The 24,839-nt window shown below is 39.9% G+C and overlaps 1 long non-coding RNA gene across 1 annotated transcript in view; it reads left to right on the top strand.

Moving 5' to 3' along the window:
• LOC132399099 (uncharacterized) overlaps window positions 1-24,839 on the top strand; it is a 79,769-nt gene that overhangs the window by 43,298 nt on the left and 11,632 nt on the right. Inside the window, exon 2 of the long non-coding RNA XR_009513871.1 lies at window positions 457-506. This is a non-coding gene — a long non-coding RNA (uncharacterized LOC132399099). The remainder of the gene's footprint in view (window positions 1-456; window positions 507-24,839) is intronic.

Genomic DNA, 24,839 nt, shown 5'->3' with positions numbered 1-24,839 from the left:
AGAGCAGACAGTTGGTATCTTTTTCCCAAGGCTGAAAAGTCTAATACCAGAGAGAACAAATTTATGTTGAGAGGGAGTAAATTCAAAGCAAGTCTTTTACACAGAAAGTGGTGGATTCTTGTAATGTGCTGCATGGAGTGGTGGTAGAGGCAGTTACATTAGAGACTTTTAAGAGAGTTTTAGATAGGCACATGAATGTACAGATAATGGAAGGTTATGGATATTGTTTTGATGTCCACTTACTTCCATTTTCTTTACTAAAAGGATAAGCATTTAATTACTAATTTAATTGGTTCTGAGCAACATTGTGGACCAAAGGACCTGTTCCTGTGTTGGACTGTTCCATGTTCTGTGCATTTATTTTGGATTTGCCAATCTGTTTTGCATCACTTCAGTAACACTCAGGAATAATTTTGTCATTGACAATAAAGTAAATTACTCATTTTGCATCAACAGGGCTCTATACATTTCTACTGATTAAAATTGGAACAGATGAATTATAACTGGTGGGTAACACTTATTTTAATTTTATAGGCAAAATAAAGATCAGCTTCTTAGTATGAGGCATGATTGTGAACCTGAAATGTTACATCTATTTCCCTTGCACTGATGTGGTCTGAAATACTGAGTATTTTTAATATGTATTACTTTCCTACTTTTATTTTATGCATGCATTCATTGACAGAGCTGTTTAAAATTCAGCCATTGACAAATTTCTATGGATGTGTGTTGGAGAGCATATTGACTGTCTGCATCACAGCCTGATATGGAAATGCACTTGAACTACAAAAAGTAGAGAATACGGCCCAGTCCATCATGGGTAAAGCCATCGCCACAAATGGAGCATTGTTGCAGGAAAGCAGTATCTGTTATCAAAGACCTCCACCACCTAGGACATTCTCTTGTCTCGCTGCTGCCATCAGGAAGGAGATAGAGGAGCCTTAGAACTTGCACCACCAAGATCAGGAACAGTTTTTACCCCTCAACCATGCAGTCTCTTGAATCAAAGAGGGTAACTACACTTAACTTCACTTGTCACATCATTGAAATAGTCCTACAACCCATGGATTCTCTTTCAAGAACTCTTCATCTCATGTTCTCAATATTAATTGCTTATTGATTTATTTATAATTATGATTTCTTTCTTATTGTATTTTGACAGTTTGTTGTTCTTTGCTCACTGGTTGAACACCTAGGTTTGTGCAGTCTTTCATTGGTTCTGATATAGTTATTATTCCATTTTGGATTTATTGAGTATGCCTGCAAGAAAATCAATTTAAAGGTTGTATATGGTGACATATATGTACTTTGAACTTTTGAACTTTGAACATCTCCTCTATTTGTCATACATCTATGTTCACCCTCTCTCCTCCAGGAGAGATCAGGGAAAGTGTTCTGCTGATCTGCTGGGTATGTCACACAGCCGTATTATTTGTCGCAGATGATGAAGTGCATGAAACTACAGTGTTAATGCATTGGTCTCACCGTATCAAGATACTCCATTTCTTCTAACCATCTGTCCCCAAACTTCTCTGCCACAAGCTAGAGTCGATGCTACCCTCTCCCCAATGTTTGAAGAAAAGCTATATCATGTTTGATTGCGGATTTCTGAAACATTCATGGACTTAGGCTTTTGGACTTTTTTTTGTGTGACTGTATTTTACTGATGACTTATATGCGCTCGTTATGTTACATGTGCCTTGTGCAGTATGTGGCTGTTGGTACGGTGTTTTGCACTTTGGCCCCGGAGCAATGCTGCTTAGTTTGACTGTATTCATGGGTATTCATGCGTGGTTGAATGGTAATTGAACTTGAACTTGCACTGAAAACTAACAGTCTCTTCTTTCCAGTTCTGAAGAAGGGTCTTGAACCTAAAATGTAAGATCTCTTTCTCTTTCCACAGACTTTGTCTTATCTGGTGAGTGCTTTCTTTTTGTCTGTGTTTCTGATTTTATTGTAATTCAGAACACCAGTAAATGTAAATATTCTGATTTTCAGGCACAGAGTTCCCTTGGTCCTCAATTTCTGCACCCTTAACTTACTCATTTAAAGGTCATTCTTTAAAGCTTCTGTCAACTCCCAACAACATATATTCTATTCACTCCTTTAAAGTATGTCAAAGAGATGCTTCTCTTCATAATTTGCTGGTGATACTTCCATCTACACCAGCTGTGCCCCATCTTACAGCCTTTATCCACCTAAATGAGGGAGACACAGCTCCTTTCAACATTTTCCTTCACATCGTGCAGGATCTAAACTACTTTTCTAGTTGGAGCAACAATTCACTTGCACCATGTTCGGTTCAGTATTCAGTGCTCACAATGTGGTCTCCTCTATAATAAAAAAATCAATTATAGATTGGGTGATAAGTTTGCAGAGTTTCTCCATTCAGTCTGCAGAAGCTTCCTGTAGCCAGTCACTTTAATTCTTCATCCCACTCCCACTCAGACTCATCTAGCTGTGCACTCCTGTATTGAAAGAAAGAGGAACATACATTTATTTATTGAGATACAGCATGGAATGAGCCTTTTCGGCCCTTTGAGCTGCACTGCCCTGCAATTCCCCGATTTAATCCTAGCCTAATCATGGGACAATTTTACAGTACCCAACCAATCAGTATGTCTTTGGGCTGAGGGAAGAATCAAGAGTACCCGCAGGAAAACCAAGCGGTCATAAGGAGAACATACAAACTCCTTACAGGCTGTGGCAGGAATAGAACCTGGGTTGCTAGTACTGTAAAGTGTTGTGCTAACCACAACACGATAATAGTGAGCAATTAATATTGAGAACATGAAATTTTATAGAGATGGGTACGTTATGTTAAGAGTTATAAAAGTGTAATAGGATAAACTTCAGATTCTGCCTCAACTTAGCTGCCAGTCTTTCACTCTGGATTCAGTTTCTTTCCAGTCAGGCTTGTTTTATTTTTATTTTCTGTCTTCTGTATTTTTCAATAGAACTGCAGTTTGCCATTCCATATTTTTTTTTTGAGATACTTTCTTGTATTTCTCTGCTAAGGAAAATATACCATTCATTGTAGAGTGAAAATAAACTAGGTTTTAGAGAGCAAGAAGTCTGTGATTTGTGACATAGTGGGTGTGAGAAGTGACAGATTTTAACATAGATGAGAAAAACACGTCTTTCCTTGTACTCTCTGTTGATTTTTTATTAGTAAGACCAGGCAATCAAACCCATCCTGAACAATGTGACTAAGTTTTGAATCCTTGGAAAGATGTTGTATTGCCTTTCTTGTACCAGGGTAAGGGATACTTCAGAAAAGCTGAAGTAAAACCCAGCAGAGGAAGGAGTAAATGTAGTTGTGATCTTGAAACTGAACAACAGAAGCTTCCCTCTCCAACGAGCTCGACTGTGAATTCTCTTTGTGGAATGTTTACCTTGAAGATGCTTTCCTCTTCTCTTCAATGAAGCATTTGCTCCAGAGCTTCCCCAATACTGATAAAAAGTCTGACCTGCAATGTTGGTTTTTCATTTCCCTCCATAGATCCGAGTGAGGGGGAAATCATTCCAAGGTAGGAGCCATTTGAAAAGAATGAGTCATTTCACGAGTGGGTTTTATTTGAGCCAATAAAAAGAAGCGAGGTGTAAGCAGAGCAGCCAGTGCTGAAGTGGGCCATTAGAACTGGAGACTTTAACTCAACATAGTATGGTGAGAACAGGCTTGGGCTAGCACAGACAGAGGTTCCAGGTAAGTTTATAGTTAGCTTTTTGCATCTCTTTCTTAGTCTATTAGTACAAAACTAGAGCACTGAGAATGGTGTGAGATGTGGGAACTCTGGGAGACTTTCAGTCTCCCTGATAACTACATCTGCATGAAGTGCATCAAGCTGCAGGAGCTTAGACAGCGTTTTAAGAGATTGGAGTGGCAGCTTAATGAACTTTGCCTCATATGGGAAAGTGAGATGATAGATAGTAGCTACAGGGAGTTCGAAAGAGTTACTCACCCCTACATTGCAGAAGGAACGTACCTGGGTGACTGTCAGGAGAGGGAAAGAGAATAGTCAGCCAGTGCAGGGTATCCCTGTGGTTGCTCCCCTCAATAATAACTATTGCAATTTGGATACTGTTGGGGGGGTGGGGGGGTGAACATCTATGGAAGAAGCTGCAGTGACCAGGTCTCTGGCATTGAGTTTGGCTCTGTGCCTCAGAGGGAAGGGAGAGAAGAGGATTGCAGTAGGAAAGGTGATTCCATAGTCAGAGGAGAGCACAGGAGGTTCCATGGATGTCAGAAAGAAAAGTGGATGGGATTTTGCCTCCTAGGTGCAAGGGTCAAGGTTTTCTCAGACTGGGTTGACAGCATTCTAAAGGGGGAGGGTGAGCAGCCAAAAGTCATTATACATATTGGTACTAACAACATAGCTAAGAAAAGGGAAACATTCTTGAAGAAAGAATGTAGGGAGTTAGTTAGAAAGCTAAAGAGCAGGCTTGTAATCTCTGGATCGCTGTCTGTGTCATGCGCCAGGGAGGGTAAGAATAAGATAACTTGGCAGATGAATATGTGGCTGAAGAATTGGAGTAGAGAGCAGGGTTTCAGGTTTTTGGATCTTTGCGGTCTCTTCTGCGTAAGTTATGATCTGTACAAAAAAGAAGGTTGGCATCAGAACCCAAAGGGGATCAAAATCCTTGCGACTAGGAAGGGTTTAAAATAATTTGGTGAGGGGATGGGAGCTAGTATGATAGGTCCAAGGTTGGTCAGTTGGTATACAAGTAGATGCAGTGTGCAGTGAGACTATGAGGAAGGACAGGCAGCTGAAAGGGCCAAATTGCAGTCAGTGAGATGAGTTGAAGTGTAACATGGGGGCAAAATCAAAAAGGGTGATGAATACAGGGCTGAAGATGTTATATTTGAATGTGCATGCTATAGGGAATAAGGTAGATGATCTTGTAATGAAGTTAGAGATTACATGCTGAAAGAAGATCATAGTTGGGAGCTTAACATCCAAGAATACATCTTGTATTAAAAAGACAGACAAATAGGCAGAGAGGGTGAGTGGTTCTGTTGGTAAAAAATGAAATCAAACACTTAGGGAGAGGTGACATAGAATGGAATGACATAGAATTCTGGTCGGTGGAGTTAAGAAATTGCAAGGGTAAAATAACCCTAATGGGAGTTATATACTGGCCTCTGAATCACAAACCACAGAGAATTGGCAGATACTGGAAATCCAAACAACAGACACAAAATGCTGGAGGCACTCAGCAGGCCAGCCCCAGTATTTTTGAAAAGGAGTACAGTTGACGTTTCTGGTCAAAACGTTTTGGCAGGACTGTTCAATGGTCACGGCCTGAAATCCCGACTGGTCTCTGAATAGTAGGCAGAATGTGGGATATGAATTACAACAGGAGAGAGAAAAGGCATGTAAAAAAGGGCAATGTTACAAAAGTGATGGGGGGCTTCAATATGCAGGTAGATTGAGATAATCAGTATGGTGCTGGATCCCAAGAGAGGAATTTATAGAATGCCTATGACATGGCATTTTTCGAGTAGCTTGAGGCCGAGCTCACTGGGGAAAGCCAATTCACAATGCTGTTGTGTAAGGAACAGATTTGATTGGAGTGTTTAAAGTAAAGTAACCCTTAGGAGACAGTAATCAGAAAATGATAGAATTCTCCAGGTAGTTTGATAGGGAGAATGAAAAATCAGCTATAATGTATTACAATGGAGTAATTGGAATTACAGAGGCACGAGAGAGGAGCTGGCCGAAGTTGACCAGAAGGGGAAATGAGAGGGTCAGAGCAGCAATGGCTGGAATTATTCTAGCCATTGGAAGTATTCTAAAGGGAGGATTATGCATCTGTGGCTGACAACAGAAGTCAAAGACAGCACAAAGCAAAATGTGATAATATAGAAAAATCTAGTGGGGAATTAGAGGAATGGGAAGCTTTTAAACACCAACAGAAGACAGCTAAAAAGCCATGAGGAGAGAAAAGATGAAATATGAATGTAAGCTATCCAACAATATAAAATAGGGTACCAAAAGTTTTTCAGCCGTATAAAGAGTAAAAGAGAGGTGAGAGTGGACCACTGGAAAATGACACTGAAGAGGCAGCAATGGGAGACAAAGAAATACCGGATGAACTTAATAAGTATTTTGTGTCAGTCTTCACTCTCAATGACCCTAGCATTATACCAGAAATTTGAGAGTGTCAAGGGGCAGATGTGAGTGTAGTTGTGTAGTAAGGAGAAGGTGCATGGGAAGCTGAAAACTCTAAATTTAGATAAGTCAGCCTGTCCAGATGGACTACACCCCAGGGTTATGAAAGAGATTGCTGAAGAGATTGTAAAAGCATTACTAATAATCTTTCAAAGAATGGTTCCTGAGGACTGCTAAATTGTAGATGGCACTTCATTCTTTAAGAAGTAGGGGCAGACAGAAGAAAGGAAATGAAAGGCCAGTTAGCTTGACTTCAATGGTTTGGAAAACGTTGAAGTCCAGTATTAGGGATAAGGTTTTAGGTTCTTAGGGGTATGTGATAAAATAGGCCAAAGTCAGCATGGTTTCCTTAAGAAGAAATTTGCCTGACACATCATTCGGAAATCTTTGAGAAAATAATAAATATGATAGACAAAGGAGAGTCAGTAGATGTTGTTTACTTGGATTCTCAGTAGGTCTTGGACAAAGTTCCACACTTGAGGCTGCTTAACAAGATGACAGCCTCAGGTATTACATGTAAGGTACTAGATACTAGCATGGATAGGAGATTGCCTGACTGGCAGAAGGCAAATAGTGCAAATACACGGGGCCTTTTCTGTTTAGCTGCCAGTGACTAGTGTGTTCCTCAGTGGTCTGTGTTGGGACTGCTTTTTACACTATATATCAATGATTTGGATGACAGAATCGATAGCTTTGTGACCAAGTTTGCATATGATACAAAGATAAGAGGAGGGAACGGTAGTGTTGAGGAAGTAGGGAGTCTGTAGTAGGACTTCTATTGGTAGAATGGGCAAAGAAGTGGCAGAATGAATATAGTGTGAGGAATATATGATCATGCACTTTGGTAGAAGGAATAAAGTAGTTGACTAAATGGGGAGAAAATTTAAAAATCAGAGGTGCAAAGGGTCCTTGTGCAGTATTCACTAAATGTTATCTTGCAGGCAGAGTCAGTGGCGAGGAAGGCAAATGGCAATGTTAGCATTCATTTCAAGAGGATTAGAATACAAGAACAAGTTTGAAGGGAAGGGAGTGAATAACATTACAGAACAGGAGACCAAAAAGATGGTGTGACGAAATGCTAATAAAAATGGGTTGCACTGTCTGCACATCAATACACAGAGTTTTCAAAATAAACACGGAAGCAGGAGGTAATCCTGTGTTGAAGGAACGAAACATAATCAGAATGATTGTGCTATGGCTATAGAAATTTCAGGACAAAGTATTTAAAAAAGAAAGTGAGAGAAAGAAGGTTGGTGGAATGGCAGTATCTATTCAGCATAAAATACTGGCAGCTTAGAAAAAAGGACTGTATCTATAAGGAAAAGATTAATAGAAACAAAAGGGAAAGCAATAAAAAAGTTAATGAACACACAATTGCAAGATAGTACACTTTGGCAGGAGAAATAGTATGCTATTTGTTTTATTAAGGTGCTGGCCCAGGTTGTGTCGATGAACAAAGCAAACTCTGGGTCTCAGTACATTAAGCTTTTATAGACAGGTGAGCATGCTATGGATGCTGAGATGAATATTGACATTTAAAATTGGAAAAGAAATATAGAAGACAAATTAATTCAAAAAGGAGAAACTAATGCTCAAAATGGATTGTGTCCATGTATTTTTAAACAATAACTACAGGTTATCAAGATAAGGTGGTCACTAAAAATCCAAGTGGGAAATCAGAAGTTACTTTATTGCCTAAAGCATAACACAAACAAAACTGGAGGGATTTCATAGGCCAGTCAGCAACTATGGAGGGGAATAGGCAGTTTACACTTCAGATTGAGGCACTTCATCTAGAACAAATCAATCCAGATGAGGGGTCTTGACCCAAAACGTTGACCGCCCATTTCCCTCCATTGATGCTGCCTGATTGACTGAGTTAGAACCATAGAACATTACAGCACAGAAACAGGCCTCTTGGCCCTTCTAGGCTGCGCCAAACCATTTTTCTGCCTAGTCCCACTGACCTGCACCTGGGCCATATCCCTCCATACACCTCTCATCCATATACCTGTCCAAGTTTTTCTTAAATGTCAAAAGTGATCCCGCATTCACCACTTCATCTGGCAGCTCATTCCACACTCCCACCACTCTCTGCGTGAAGAAGCCCCCACAATGTTCCCTTTAAACTTCCCCCCTTTACCCTTAACCCATGACCTCTGTTTTTTTTCTCCCCTCGCCTCAGTGGAAAAAGCCTGCTTACATTCACTTTATCTATACCCATCATAATTTTATACACCTCTATCAAATCACCCCTCATTCTCTTATGCTCCAGGGAATAAAGTCCTAACCTATTCAACCTTTCTCTGTAACTCAGTTTCTTAAGTCCCGGCAACATCCTTGTAAACCTTCTCTGCACTCTTTCAACCTTATTAATATCCTTCCTGTAATTTGGTGACCAAAACTGCAAACAATACTCCAAATTCGGTCTCACCAATGTCTTATACAACCTCACCATTATATTCCAACTCTTATACTCAATACTTTGATTTATAAAGGCCAATGTACCAAAAGCTCTCTTTACAACCCTATCCACCTGTGACACCACTTTTAGGAAATTATGTATCTGTACTCCCAGATCCCTCTGTTCTACTGCATTCCTCAGTGTCCTACCATTTACCTTGTATGTTCAACTTTGGTTTGACCTTCTAAAGTGCAATACCTCACATTTGTCCGCATTAAACTTCATCTGCCATTTTTCAACCCATTCCTCCAACTGGTCCAAATCCCTCTGCAAGCTTTGAAAATCTTCCTCACTGTCCACTACACCTCCAATCTTTGTATCATCAGCAAAATTGCTGATCTAATTTGCCACATTATCATCCAGATCATTGATATAGATGACAAATAACAATGGACCCAGCACTGATCCCTGTGGCACACCACTAGTCACAGGCCTCCACTCAGAGTAGCAATCCTCCACCACCACTCTCTGACTTCTCCCATTGAGCCAATGTCTAATCCAATTTACCATCTCTCTATGTACACCTAGCAAATGAGTCTTCCTAACTAACCTCCCATGTGGGACCTTGTCAAAGGTCTTACTGAAGTCCATGTATACAATATCCACTGCCTTCCCTTCATCCACTTTCCTGGTAATTTCCTCGAAAAACTCTAATAGATTGGTTAAACATGACCTACCATGCACAAAGCCATGCTGACTTATTCTATCCAAATACTTGTAGATCCCATTTCTTAGTATTCCTTCCAATAATTTACCTACTACTGATGTCAAACGTATCAGCCTATAATTTCTTGACTTACTTTTTGAGCCTTTTTTAAACAACGGAACTACATGAGCTATCCTCCAATCCACTGGCACCTGACCCATGGATATCGACATTTTAATTATTTCTCCCAGGGCCCCTGCAATTTCAACACTAGTCTCCTTCAAGGTCCGAGGGAATACCCCGTCAGGTCCTGGGGATTTATCTACTCTGATTTGCCTCAAGACAGCAAGCACCTCCTCCTCTTTAATCTGTATAAGTTCCATGACCTCCCTACTTGTTTGCCTTGTTTCCATAGACTCCATTCCAGTTTCCTTAGTAAATACAGATGCAAAAAACCCATTTAATATCTCTCCCATTTCTTTTGGTTCCATACATTGCCGACCACTCTGATCTTCAAGAGGACCAATTTTATCCCTTACTATCCTTTTGCTCTTAACATACCTGTAGAAGCTCTTAGGATTGTCCTTCACCCTGACTGCCAAAGCAACTTCGTGTCTTTTTATAGCCCTCCTGATTTCTTTCTTAAGTATTTTCTTACTATTTTTATACTCCTCAAGCATCTTATTTCCTCCCTGTTGCCTATACATGTTATACATCTCTCTCTTCTTCTTTATCAGAGTTCCAATATCCCTCGAGAACCAAGGTTCCTTATTCTTATTCATTTTGCCTTTAACCCTGACAGGAACATACAAACACTGCACTCTCAAAATTTCTGCTTTGAAGGCCTCCCGCTACTAATCATGTCCTTGCCGGAGAATAACCTGTCCCAATCTGCGCTTTTTAGATCCTTTCTCACTTCTCCAAATTTGGCCTTTTTCCAGTTTAGAACTTCAACCCGAGGACCAGATCTATCTTCATCCATGATCAAGTTAAAACTAATGGTGTTATGATCACTGGAACCAAAGTGTTCCCCTACACACACTTCTGTCATCTGCCCTAACTCATTTCCTAATAGATCTAATATTGCATCCTCCCTAGTTGGTACATCTCTATGTTGATTTAGAACACTTTCCTGAACACATTTTACAAACTCTAACCCAACTAGACCTTTAACAGTATGGTAGTCCCAATCAATGTGTGAAAAATTAAAATCACAACTTTCTGTCTCCTGCAGTTGTCTGTTATCTCTCTGCAAATTTGTTCCTCCAATTTTCGCTGACTATTGGGTGGTCTATAATACAACCCTATTAATGTGGACGTACCTATCCTGTTTCTCAACACCACCCATATGGCCTCAGTAGACAAGCCCTCTAATCTGTCCTGCCGAAGCACTGTTGTAATATTTTCCCTGACTAACAATGCCAACCCCCCCACCCTTCATCCCTCTGCCTCCCCCAGAACATTGAGCTGCCAGTCCTGCCCCTCCTGTAGCCCAGTTTCAGTAATAGCAATGATGTCATAATTCCATGTGTCAAGCCACGCTCTCAGCTCATCTGTCTTTCCCACAATACTCCTCGCATTGAAATATTCACACCTCAGAAGATTATTACCACCACACACAACCTTACTATTTGTGACTTTGCATGAACTACTAACATCATTTATTTTTACCCCCGTTCCACTATCTGCTCTGGCACTCTGGTTCCCATCCCCCTGAAAATCTGGTTTAAACCTTCCCCAAAAACACTAGCAAACCTCCCAGCAAGCATATTGGTCCCCCAGTAGTTCAGGTGTAACCCGTCTCTCTTGTATGGGTCCCACCTGCCCTGGAAGAAGTCCCAATGATCTAGAAATCTGAAACCCTTTCCTGTACACCAGTTTCTCAGCCATGTGTTCATCTGCCAGAGCATCCTACTCTTTCCCTCACTGGCAGCAATCCGGAGATTACTACCCTCGAGGTCCTGTTTTCCAACTTCCTACCAAGCTCTCTGTACTCACTCTTCAGGACCTCCTGACTCTTTCTACCTGTGTCATTGGTACCGATGTGTACCACGACACCTGGCTGATCACCCTCCCACCTCAGAATTCTATGCACATGATCAGAGACATCCCTGACCCTGGCATCCAGGAGGCAACAAACTATCTGGGAATCTCTGTCATGACCACAGACTCTCCTGTTTGTATCCCTGACTATGGAGTAGCCTATCACTACCGCTCTCCTCTTTTTCCTCCCTCCCTTCTGCACTGCAGAACCAGACTCAGTGTTCTCGAGTTCTTCTTGTGTAGATTGAGTTCCTCTAGCTTTTTGGGTGTTGCTCTAGATTCTAGAGGCTGCAGTCTCTTGTGTCCCTGGTACCCAAAGAGTATTGAGAACAGGTAACTCACTAACATAGTGAGTAGTTGAGTCAATCTTATAGATGCATTTAAGGAGAGGTTGGCCAAGCAAATGAGGAAGGAAAAAAATAGATCAGAATCAGAATCGGTCAGCATGTGATATGAAATTTATTAACTTAGCAGCAGCAGTTCAATGCAATACATAATCCAGCAGAGAGAGAAAAAAATAATTTTAAAAAGCATAATGATAAATAAACAAGTAATTCAAATACAATTACATATATTTAAAAAATGTGCAAACGCAGAAATACTGTATGTTAAAAAAAGTGAGGTAGTGTCCAAAGCTTCAATGTCCATTTAGGAATTGGATGGCAGAGGGGAAGAAGCTGTTCCTGAATTGCTGAGTGTGTGCTTTCAGGCTTCTGTATCTCGTACCTGATGTTAACAGTGAGAAAAAGGCATGCCCTGGGTGCTGGAGGTCCTTAATAATGGACGCTGCCTTTCTGAGACACCGCTCCCTAAAGATGTCCTGGGTACTTTGTAGGCTAGTGCCCAAGATGGAGCTGACCAGATTTACAACCTTCTGCAACTTCTTTCGGTCCTGTGTAGTAGCCCCTCCATACCAGACAGTGATGCAACCTGTCAGAATGCTCTCCATGGTACAATTATAGATGTTTTTGAGTGTATTTGTTGACATGCCAATCTCTTGAAACACCTAATAAAGTAGCCACTATCTTGCCTTCTTTATAACTACATTGATATGTTGGAACCAGGTTAGATCCTCAGGGATTTTGACACCCAGGAATTTGAAGCTGCTCACTCTCTCCACTTCTGATCCCTCTATGAGGATTGAGATGTGCTCCTTTGTCTTACCCTTCCTGAAGTCCGCAATCAGCTCTTTCGTCTTACTGACAATGAGTGCCAGGTTATTGCTGCTTCATTAGTAGGAATATCTCACTCCTGTACGCCCTCTCATCACCACCTGAGATTCTACCAACAATGATTGTATCATCTGCAAATTTATAGATATTTCAATATATATAAATAATTACATTTATACATTGTTATGCTAATACATTTAAATAAGGAACTATTCAAAGAGGAATGAATGGAATGTAATCGCCAACACAGTTTCAGATTTTTCTCTTCAAACACAATAACATCCGAAATTCAGTACAGAGGCTGGTCATCTGGTCATTCTTACTCAAATCCGCATTTCAGTAAAATGTTTTGTTTGGAAAATTCTTTCCTCTACTGAAACTCTAGAAGCACACAAGTTTAATGTTATCATAACAGTGTGACTTTCATACCATTTTTCCTGTCTTGTGGCCAGGTCAGTAATAACGTGCAAGACTAAAAAGATCTGATTGCCAAAGAGTATGCCACTTCAAATGTCATTGAGCATAGTACCAGATTAATGATACTGACATGAATGAAGATTATTAAATCAAAGTTATTGCTTAAGAGTTATGAAGACATGATTGAAATAATTGCAGTATAATGCACATTTAATATTTTGATTTTTTAAATCATTTCATTCTATTGGCTTTAATTTTTTCAACAAAATTTATGCCATGTGGAATTATGGGCAGAGACAATTTTGTATGAATGACAGATGGGAATGAATCTAATATTGTAATGGTAAAATGCCACATCAAATATACTTTCAGGTGAGAAGCTTTGTTTGCACAAGTAATTTCTGTTTTAACTTTCATGATATTAGTTTATGTTATAGATATCGTAAATTTGACTGGGAATCACAAAATTATTTCCAAATAGATAGCTGTGATATTTCACATCATCCAGAAATAACAAATTATTTTGAAGCATAATAACTATGCTAATATTCATCTGAAAATTTATTTAGATTTTATTGACTTTATACAAAATTTTGTATTTGATTCTTCTTGGTGTCTTGCCCTTTAAGTTCCATTTCTTCACAGATATAAATTTAACCCTAACCATTCTCTATTTTTATTTCCTGACTTTTGCATTTATATGTTGTTTGGTAACAACACAGACAGTCACTGTCCATTTCACACTAATATTTTCATAAATTGTCATACTAATTGGCATACTATATATTAGTCATTGTGGAATGTGGTAGAGTTCACCTTAGCGAATTATATTTTTAATCTTCACAAATGCCCAGAACTACAAGTGTTGCCCTTTGGGGTGCGGTAACATTTGGAAAGGCATAATTATTTTTTGTTGTTATTTATTGAAATTTCTCAAATGAAAATGATGGATGCACATTCTAAAGCAAGTTCTACAGGCCACTGATTCTTAGAGCATTATATGCAGCATCAGACATCATAATTATAATAGCAAACAATAAATGATGGCATCATTATTTTCTACTTCTCTGCAACAATAATTTTCTGTTTATTTACAGACACCATAGCACTTACCAGATCACTTATTAACAACTAATGCATTTGTTATCTGTAAATGCTATCAATTTGCAGAAATGTGGGCAAAATGTCTCAAGTTTCTTCCCAGTTACCACATAAAGCAAGATTTTACACAGAGCAGCATGAGTAGATACTGGTGTAGAAATCCAATGTTTGGAAAAAAAGAGGTAGATTTCAATGAACATCATAAAGGAGCAGAGAGAGGCAGAGAGTAGGAAATAAGAAGGGAAGAAAGGAATACAAGAGCTTCAGAACTTGAAAACAGAGGCTGCAGATAGCATTAGATGAATGGTAAGACTGTGAGGATCCAAGTATGTGAATGGGATACCACAGACACATTGCAAATCTATTGAGCTTGCAGTTGCTATGAAGATAATGAGGGATGAAGGGTGTTAAGCGATTTGAAAGGAAGGTGAAACTTTGAAAACTGAAGTATTGCTTATTTGGAGTTAAATGTAGTCAACTAGCACTGGAGCAATAGGTGTGTGAAATAGTGTGAATTAGACACAGGCAACAGAGTTTTCAATGTCCTCAATTATACAGCGTGAAAAGGGCACAGAATGCATTGCAATAGACATGTATGTTGAGAGTTAAAAATTAGATTTATGAAAACTTCATTAGGTGGTGAGAAAGAGATGATGGTCAGAAATGTAAACAACATTAAGTGTGACCTAACAAAACTTTTATACAGTAGTAATTTGTACTCAGTAGCTCAGCTGATGAAGACAAGCATTAGGGTCCTTTTTATACACCCGTCTTTGCAAATGTCCTGATTAATAGACAGTAGACAGTAGGTGCAGGTGTGGGCCATTTGGCCCTTCTAGCCAGCACCACCATTCACTGTGATCATGGCTGATCATACACAATCAGTACCCCGTTCCTGCCCTCTCCCCATATCCCTTGACCTCGCTATCTATAAGAGCTCTATCTAACTCTCTCTTGAATGCATCCAGAGACTTGGCCTCCACTGCCTTCTGGGGCAGAGCATTCCACATATCCACCACTCTCTGGGTGAAAAAGTTTTTCCGCATCTCTGTTCTAAATGGCCTACCCTGTATTCTTAAACTGTGGCCTCTAGTTCTGGGCTCACCCATCAGCAGGAACATGCTTCCTGCCTCCAGTATGTCCAATCCCTTAATAATCTTATATGTTTTAATCAGATCCCCTCTCATCCTTCTAAATTCCAGTGTGTACAAGCCCAGTCGCTCCAATCTTTCAACATATGACAGTCCCGCCATTCCGGGAATTAACCTTGTGAACCTACGCTGCACTCCCTCAATAGCAAGAATGTCCTTCCTCAAATTTGGAGACCAAAACTGCACACAATACTCCAGGTGGGGTCTCACCAGGGCCCTGTACAACTGCAGAAGGACCTCTTTACTCCTATACTCAATTCCTCTTGTTATGAAAGCCAACATGCCATTAGCTTTCTTCACTACCTGCTGTACCTGCATGCTTGCTTTCATTGACTGATGTACAAGAACACCTAGATCTCGTTGTACTTCCCCTTCCTAACTTGACTCCGTTTAGATCAAATCTGCCTTCCTGTTCTTGCCACCAAAGTGGATAACCGCACTTTTATCCACATTAAACTGCATTTGCCATACATTTGCCCACTCACCCAACTTGTCCAAGTCACCCTGCATTCTCATAACATCCTCCTGACATTTCACACTGCCACCCAGCTTTGTGTCATCAGCAAATTTGCTAATGTTACTTTTAATCCCTTCATCTAAATCATTAATGTTTATTGTAAACAGCTGCGGTCCCAGCACCAAACCTTGCAGTACCCCACTGGTCATAGCCTGCCATTCCGAAAGGGACCCATTAATCGCTACTCTTTGTTTCCTGTCAGCCAGCCAATTTTCAATCCATGTCAGTACTCTGCCCCCAATGCCATGAGCCCTAATTTTGCCCACTAATTTCCTATGTGGGACTTTATCAAAAGCTTTCTGCAAGTCCAGGTACACTACATTCACTGGATCTCCCTTGTCCATTTTCATAGTTACATCCTCAAAAAACTCCAGAAGATTAGTCAAGCATGACTTTCCCTTCATATATCCATGCTGACTCGGACTGATCCTTCTACTGCTATCCAAATGTGTCGTAATTTCCTCTTTTATAATTGACTCCAGCATCTTTCCCACCACTGACATCAGGCTAACCGGTCTATAATTCCCCGTTTTCTCTCTCCCTCCTTTCTTGAAAAGTGGGACAACATTAGCCACCCTCCAATCAGCAGGAACTGTTCCTGAATCTATAGAACATTGGAAAATGATTACCAATGTGTCCACAATTTCTAGAGCCACCTCTTTAAGTACCCTGGGATGCAGACCATCAGGTCCCGGGGACTTATCAGCCTTCAGACTCAACAGTCTATCCAACACCGTTTCTTGCCTAATATACATTTCCTTCAGTTCATCCTTTACCCTAGTTCCTTTGGCCACTATTACATCTGGCAGATTGTTTGTGTCTTCCCTAGTGAAGACAGATCCAAAGTACCTGTTCAACTTGTCTGCCATTTCCTTGTTCCCCATAATAAATTCACCTGCTTCTGTCTTCAATGGCCCAATTTTTGTCTTAACTATTTTTTTGCTATTCACATACCTAAAGAAGCTTTTACTATCCTCCTTTATATTCGTGGGAAGTTCACATCTACCAATGTGCTGGGCTGTCCGCTCCACTCTCTGCAGAGTCCTGTGATTGTCAGAAGTACAGTTCCCATTCCAGGCAGTGATGCAGCCAGTCAGGATGCTTTCAATTGTGCCGCTGTAGAAAGTTCTTAGGATTTGGGGATCCATACTCAAACTTCTTTAACTGTTTGAGGTGAAAGAGGCACTGTTGTGCCTTTTGCACCACACAGCCGGTATGTACAGACTATGTGAGATCCTCGGTGATGTTTATGCTGAGGAACTTAAAACTGTTCACCCTCTGAACCGCAGATCCAGTGATGTTGATAGGGGTTAGCCTGTCTCCATTCCTCCTGTAGTCCACGACCATCTCCTGTATTTTTGAAAAATTGAGGGAGAGGTTGTTTTCTTGACACCACTGTGTCAGGGTGATGAATTCTTCTCTGTAGGCTGCCTTATTATTATGTGAGATTAGGTCAATCAGTGTAGTGTTGTCAGCAAACCCAGGCCTTCAAGGTTTCTATTCTACCTTGAATTTGGCAAGACACCCTAGTGCTTTGCACTTCTCTGCATGTGTTATTCAGTTTATTTCAGATGCTAAATTTATGCTACTGTTAAAATCTCACAATATTTACTCTGAATGTAATGGTGTCAGTTTGCATTCTTTCCATGCTCTTTCTGATTGTAAAATTTGATCATGAACACCTGATCTCTAAATAGCCCCAGCATACGTAGAATTGATGTAAAGTTAAGCAGGTCACAGTCTGCTCTCTTGATGGAAAATTTTACTCATAACAGCCACTATGTTAACACAGCAAGAGTTAGATTAGACTAGTAACAAGCCATCTGTTATCAGTTTTATTTAGAGTTTGTCTGAGAGAAACAAGAGCCAAACTGCCTTCTTTATGATGCAGTTTGTATAAGTAATCTACATTTTCTAGCAACTAACAATTTTTTTGCATGAGCATTTACTGAAATAAAATCAGTAAAAATTTCTCTACAAAGTACAAAAATTCAGAAGGGAGCAATTTTCTAGAAATGTTTCTGGTGCTAATGAACACTTAAGGTGAATGAAATAAGAGTTCAAGATGAAGGTTATGATATTAAGCCGTGTTGCAAATTTTCCTTCATCACTATGTGTATTGATTTTATCAGAAGATTCTTTAGAACTTTGGAATCTTTACCAATCTTGATTTACTTGGCAATATATTTCTACACTCGCACCATATGTAAGAGGAATGGGCACTGGTGACTTCAAGCCTATGATTCATAAGAACATAGGAAAGTAGGAGAAGAGTAGTTACTCAGATCCTCAGGCCTACCCCATTTTTCAACATTATCATGGCTGAAGAGACAAAAGAAGGAGGAAGAGACTATCCCTATCAGCAGAGCCTAGTCATAAACCTATAGAGTCATAGAACTGTATGATACATAAACCGGTCCTCCAGCTGACCACACTTTTGTCAACATTTTGTTCATCTACACTAATTCTATTTGCTTGCACCATGACCACATCTTTCTAAACCTTGACTATGTAAGTGTCTGTCTAAATACCTGATAAAGAACATCATTTTCTCTGGTAGTGCATTCCAAATAACAACTGCCTTAAAAGAGTCACCCTTTAGATTCTCTTTAAATTTGCTACATCACACCTTAAACCTATGCCCTCTTCTTTGGATATCTTTTAATAAAACAATTTTGAGTAAAATATTTTGACTATCTACCCATCTATGCCTCTCATAATCTTATATTCTTCCATCAGATCAGCCCTCAGCATCTTTTGCTGCAGCAAAAACAAGCTCAACATATCCAGTCTCTCCCTATAATGATGTAGCATCTTGGTAAATCTCTTTTGCATTTTCTCCAGTTCAGTTAGATCCTTCATATGGTTCAATAACCAGAACTGTACACATTTCTCCAAGTGCAGCCTAAACAGCTTTTTTGTAAATTTGAAATAAAAGGCCTCATATTCTAAGACTCATCCAAGTGTGCAATATGCTTTCTTCAACATCTTACTAACCTGTTTTCCCATGGATTTGGATGCCTAGGTCCCAAAACCTGAGTCAGCAGGTATTGTCGGGAGCACAGGTCATGCATGAACCCAATTGAACAGCAATGCTATGTATCCTACTGCGGCACTTCTTCAAAAAAGGTCATTGATGAAGATGTGCCACTTGCTGCAGTCAAATCACCAATTACTGAGATGGGCAGAATGGTGGTTGAGGTCCCAGGGTCCCATGACCTCCCGTTCCTTTGTCTGTGGATGATTTCATGGCAGTCTAACAGACATCAGCCTTATCTCTCAATTTGCCACATACCCTTGCATTTCTAAAGTGACAGAGTTCAAAGTTGAAAGTAAATTTATTATCAAAGTACATATATGCCATTATATACAACTTTGAGATTTGTCTTCTTGCAGGCATACTCAAAAAATTAATGATCAGATAATAACCATAATAAAGTCAATGAAAGGCCACAATAAGACTGACAACCAGTGTGCAAAAAACAACAAACTGCAAATACAAAATAAAAATTATAATAATAATTATAAATAAATAAGCAATAAGTATCAAGAACATGAGATGAAGAGACCTTGAAAGAGAAGGTTGTGGGAATATTTCAATGATGGGGAAAGTGAAGTTGAGTGGAGTTATCCCATTTAGTTCAAGAGCCTGATGACTGAGGGGTAATAACTGTTCCTGAGGATGCTGTACCTTCTTCCTGATGGCAGCAGTGAGAAGAGAGCATGGTCTGAGTAGTGAGAATCCCTGATGATGGATGCTGCTTTCCTCCGACAACATTCTATGCACAGTAGATGTGTTAATGGTGGGGACAGCTTTATTTGAGATGGACTGGATCGCATTCTCTACCTTTTGTAGGATTTTCTTTTCAAGGACATTTGTGCATCTATGTGAGGCTGTGGTGTGTTTCAATACCAGGTTGTGATGCATCCAGTCAATTCACCTCGCATCTATAGAAGTTTTTCAAAGTTTTAGATGTCCTGCCGAATCTTTGCAAACCTCTCAGAAAATAGAGGTGCTGTCATGCTTTTTTTGTAATTGCACTTACATGCTGGACCCAGGACAAGTCCTCTGAAATGATAACACAGAGAAATTTCCACCTCTCCACCTCTGATTTCCCCCGAAGAGGACTGGCTTATGGACCTCTGGTTTCCTCTTCCTGAACCCTGTGCTCAGTTCCTTGGTCTTGCTGACATTGAGTAAAAGGTTATTGTTGTGGCACCACTCAATCTCTCTCCTACATGCTGATATGTCACCAACTTTGTTTGACCAATGATAGTGAGGCTTACAATCAAGTAGAACACAATTTCTTTCCTTTTTCTTGGACAGAGAGCAAAAAGGCAGCCTGAAAGTGCAGCTTTATTAATGTAGGAAGCTTCATTATGGAGACGCACATTTGTGATTAAACATTGTACGGCAATCTGTGCAGGAATTGCTATTACTTTCTCACCTTTAACGACAGGCAATTAACCATGATCGTAGAGTGATGTAGCCAAAAATGGCACACCATTCTCTTATTCTATGAGCTGCTCCTAGTGCTTAGTAAATTGGAATCTAATGTAGCTGATTCAGGTCAGAGACAGAATGGTAATAGTTATGTAAGTTGGGGCAGGGAGACTCCAGTCAACCAAAGCTTTGGCTGAGCTAACTCCTCTCCACTTCTTCAATAAAAATGTGCATGTGGAACCCACTTAAAGGCAGCACAAAATTTACATTTATCAGACTTTGGCCAAATCTGCAGTATTGTAGATAGAACAGTTCAGTATTCCGCACCAAATTGCAACATCACTCATTGAATGCCCTTCACCAAAATACAACAGAATATATCTGGCTATTAATAAAATTATCAGTGTTGTAATTGCAGGTGTTCTTCCTGGTGTTGTGTTAAGTAAATGGAATCAATGTATATTAATACTCCCAACATGTGTAATCTTCATATTTGCATCTTCATGTGAAACCTACTGGAGAAATCAATCAGCAAACTATGTTTATAAGGTATTGTCCTCTTAGATGATGTAAGCTTTTAGTGTAAGAAGTCAAAGCATAGTCTTGATATTTATTAATATGAACAGGATGCTGATATCCACTTCCTTGAGATTCACTGCAGCCCATAATGAAATGAAATTACTGCCACAGAACATATAAAACTGCCTGGACCATGTTGGAGTGATACAGTGGATCATATTGTGATTAGCCCTCATTCTGGGGGATGGGGGTCATCAAATAACAAAACATGGACTCTGTCCCACTGCATCTTTTTGTACATATTGAGTTATTTCCTCCAGACAAAATGTTTGATATGGCTCTGAAAAACAAAACCATAAAAGGTCCATGGTAATAAAATACCACCTTATTCTTTAGATGACTGCTGGTTTTATGTGTTTGGATATATAGTAGGAGTTTAAAAGCCAAGTGAGCCAATCATTTAAAAACAAAAATTGAAGGTTATGCCCTATAGGTCATCCAACTTCAGAAAAGGAACAATATTTGATATTTTCAGAGGTCACAAGTTAATAGTTTAGCCACTAAGCCCCAGGAAGTTGAACAGTATTGAAGTTCAACTTGTCATTAAACAAATTGACAGCATTTGTATGTGATTCAGAACTTCCACATTTGAGCTTTGAAAGTTAAAAAAAAGACTACATCACTCCTCTGAAGTTGTGCCTTTAGGTGAAAGAGAAACAAAATGTAAAGGAAGTCACAGTGGTTACCACAGAGGAAGAGTTGTATTGGGATGGGAAGGTGTTCTATTTACAGTAATATATAGATTCATCAAACATATTTGGCTTGGTCTGAACAATATGGCAGGCAAAGACTTTAGGCTCACTGGCTTGTCAGACTGATCTGAGAATTCCAAGGGCTATCAGGACTTTCACAACTGACTCATCTGAAGCAAACAGCCAGCACTTGACTTAGTCAATCCTCGTTACTTTGTGTTATTTTCTTTTTTCGCATGTGTCCTGTGGTGGATGCAAATCAAGGAGTTTCAATTAACCATCAGACTAATAATCCTCAACCTATCAACCTCCTCTCATGGAATATATATGAAATAACAGAAAGTACAGTACATCAACTGTTATAGGTTGGCCTCTGCATACTGGTCCTCAGTATAAATTGAAATTTACATTAAACTTGATTTATAGGTATTTGAAGTTCATTGACTATATTTATTTGTGGTTGCCACAATGACATGTTTCTCCAACAAGCAGATTGCATCAGCTTGCACTATTAATCAAATATATTAAATCTGACTCAACATGTAATCTGGTACACAAAAAAGAGCAATTTTTTGCAAATGCACTAATACAGATTTCATTTCTCGAGTAAATTGATTACAGATTATTTTTGTATCTTCATAAAGGTTTCCATGTACAATTTATGCATGAGTGTTTCATAGTTTACTGAGTAATTTATGAGAGTTTATATGTACCCTTGAACATTAATAGAACCCATCAATTCCCTGACATTTAAAATCCGACAGAAGTATACAGTCCATAACTTGTGTGAAAACACATTATGAAAAAAAAAATGAATGTACTTTTGAGTGAAATAGTCCATGAACACCCATTAACAACAAAGGACTGCAGAAGGTATAATGTAATACTTTGTAAATGTTGCAATGGATGCTGGACTTTCTGAGTTGAGCAAAATACAATTTTTCTATAAGCTTCTATCTAAAAGAAATAGATCTTAATGAAAAGAAATATAGAATTTCAACATAAATGTGTTTATAACCACAATATCAGAATAAAAACACACAGAGTAACCAAGAAAGAACACTTGCTTTTAAACTTACTGAAAGATAGAACATTCATGGAAATAGCTGCTAATTTAGTTACTTTCAGGGCCCATAAAAACTAAATAAAGGTACCCATTTATTTTCAATATACATCTGATGTACAAAAAAGATACTTCTGCATGAAATTTACCAGCGTCCTTATTGAGTAGGTGAATTATGTTACCTTCTTAGGCTTAAAGTATGCAGAGCATGCGCATTAAGATGTTAAACAAAATGCAAAGTGATTTGGCACGAGTGTTGCCTCACTATTATTGCCAAGGACAGAAATCTATTCTCCTTGGATGTGCTAAGTATGCAATGTCGTAATGTTGCAATGTTACAATACACATAGATCTCTGCTAGAATCCAGTTTCATTGAATATCTACCTTAAATACTTAACTCACTTGAATGATGCACACTTGGAATCTCACCCCTGATTGATAATTCTAAATGTGCCACATAATATTTCCAGTGTCTCCAACACTGCCTCTAAAATTAATTACTGTACATTGAAACTAATGAAATGAATTTCACAATATCTAACTGCTCTGACTTCTGTTATAGCTGTAGATAACAGTGAGAAAAGATCTTGGATTGTATCACAGGAGTGCATCAATCTGTCCTCCGACAGATTGCTCTGAATACAGAGGAACACTATAGCAGATGTAATAGAAAATGAATTAGAAGTTACAGTGCTAGAAATATACAGTAGCTGTGGAGAAAGCAACAGAGGTCATGTTTCAATAACCATATTGGTCATCAACTTGAAATGTTGAATCCGATCTCTATATATAGAAAACTGTGATGGACCAAGCATCAACCATTGGAATTGGCAGCAGCTCTGTCATGCACGAGCATACTGTGCTCTCTCAGGAAGACAAAATTTGTACTCCCATCCTTGCCTCTCCAGTGTCTTTGCCAATACCTGCAATCACCCAGCTGGGACCATCGGTGCACGTGACACAATGTGGGAAATTATCTAGATTTCAAGACCTTTCATGTAATATAAAAAGAGGTCAAAGAGCATACTATTCACTCAACTGCAGCTCCAATACTTAAAGAAGCAATGTTTAAGAACATTTAAGAGGTATCTTGACAGGTACTTGAAAGAGCCAGGCATAGAGGAATGTGGAATTAATGCAAACCCCGATGCTCCTCCGGATGATTCCAGAGTAATTTTGCTCGTTTTACAATCATGACTGCAAACACCGTTGTTCTCAAGCTCCCTGAATTCTGCCAGGAACATGCCGCCATTTGGTTCGCTCAGGCAGAGGCCCAGTTCACAGAGCAGGGAATCTTACAAGACAACATGAAATATTACTACATAGCGTTTGACAGCTCTATTGCGACCAGGGTGATGATGAGCATCCTACAGCACCCTCCCCCCCCCCCCACCCCCGGCAGTTGGCAGGTACAAGACTCTTAAGCAACTGCCTTTAGAGACTTCTGAACTTTCTGAGTCTGAGCACAGAGTCAGCTTCTCTCACTGCCTGGCTTAGACGACTCCAAGTTGTCAGAGTTGATAGCCCACATGTTGTCCCTTCTTGATGGATATCAGTCACGTTTCATCTTCAGAGAGCTTTTCCTGCAAACCACTACAAGGCGAGGTGCGGTCAGCTCTGGCTTGAGCTCTAGTGAGAGACTGACAAGGTGCTTTCCATTACTGAGGGCCCGTGTGACCATGTGGCTGGATGACTCTGCCAGCTTGCCGCCACCTGAACATGAGAAAATTGTTGCGGCTCAGTGATGGTCTCCTACCCTGTGTTTCTACCACGTGGCATTTGGACCGAGAGCAAAGAAGCATCGCACACCCTGTGGGTTCAAGGAGTCAGGAAAACAGAATGGCCGGTGCCCGTTAGCTGTTGTCTGCATCGGCAGGTCATTACAGCACGTTCGACCATGAGCTTCTTGGCCTGTACTTGGCAGTATGGTATTCTTGTTTTCTCCTGGAGGGCCATCCATTTACAGCTTTTGTTGGTTTTGAGACCCTAACATTCACCATGGCTAATGTCTCTGAACCTTGATCTGCTGGACTGCAGCACCATCTTTCTTTTATTTCAGAGTTTGCCACAGAAATACAGCATGTCACGGGGAAGCGTAACCTGGTGGCTGACTGCCTTTCCCGGTCCTTCACTGCTGCTGTCCATTTGGGTGTGGATTATGCTCAGATGGTGGCAGACCAGGTTTCAGACTTGGGCGTGCAGGTGCTGTTTTCAGCAGACACGGGGTTGAAATTGGTGGACATTGCATTTGGTGAGAGCGGCGTTTCGATTCTGTGTGATGTGCCAATGGGGCAACCCTTGCCGGTTGTGCCAGCAAGCTGGCAGCAGCACGTTTGCGATGCGGTCCCCGGGCTTTCTCACCTGGGATGGATGGCA

Source organism: Hypanus sabinus, chromosome 1 (genome assembly GCF_030144855.1).
Source record: "Hypanus sabinus isolate sHypSab1 chromosome 1, sHypSab1.hap1, whole genome shotgun sequence".
Taxonomy (NCBI): Eukaryota; Metazoa; Chordata; class Chondrichthyes; order Myliobatiformes; family Dasyatidae; genus Hypanus; species Hypanus sabinus.
This window is presented reverse-complemented; position numbering and strand designations above follow the sequence as displayed.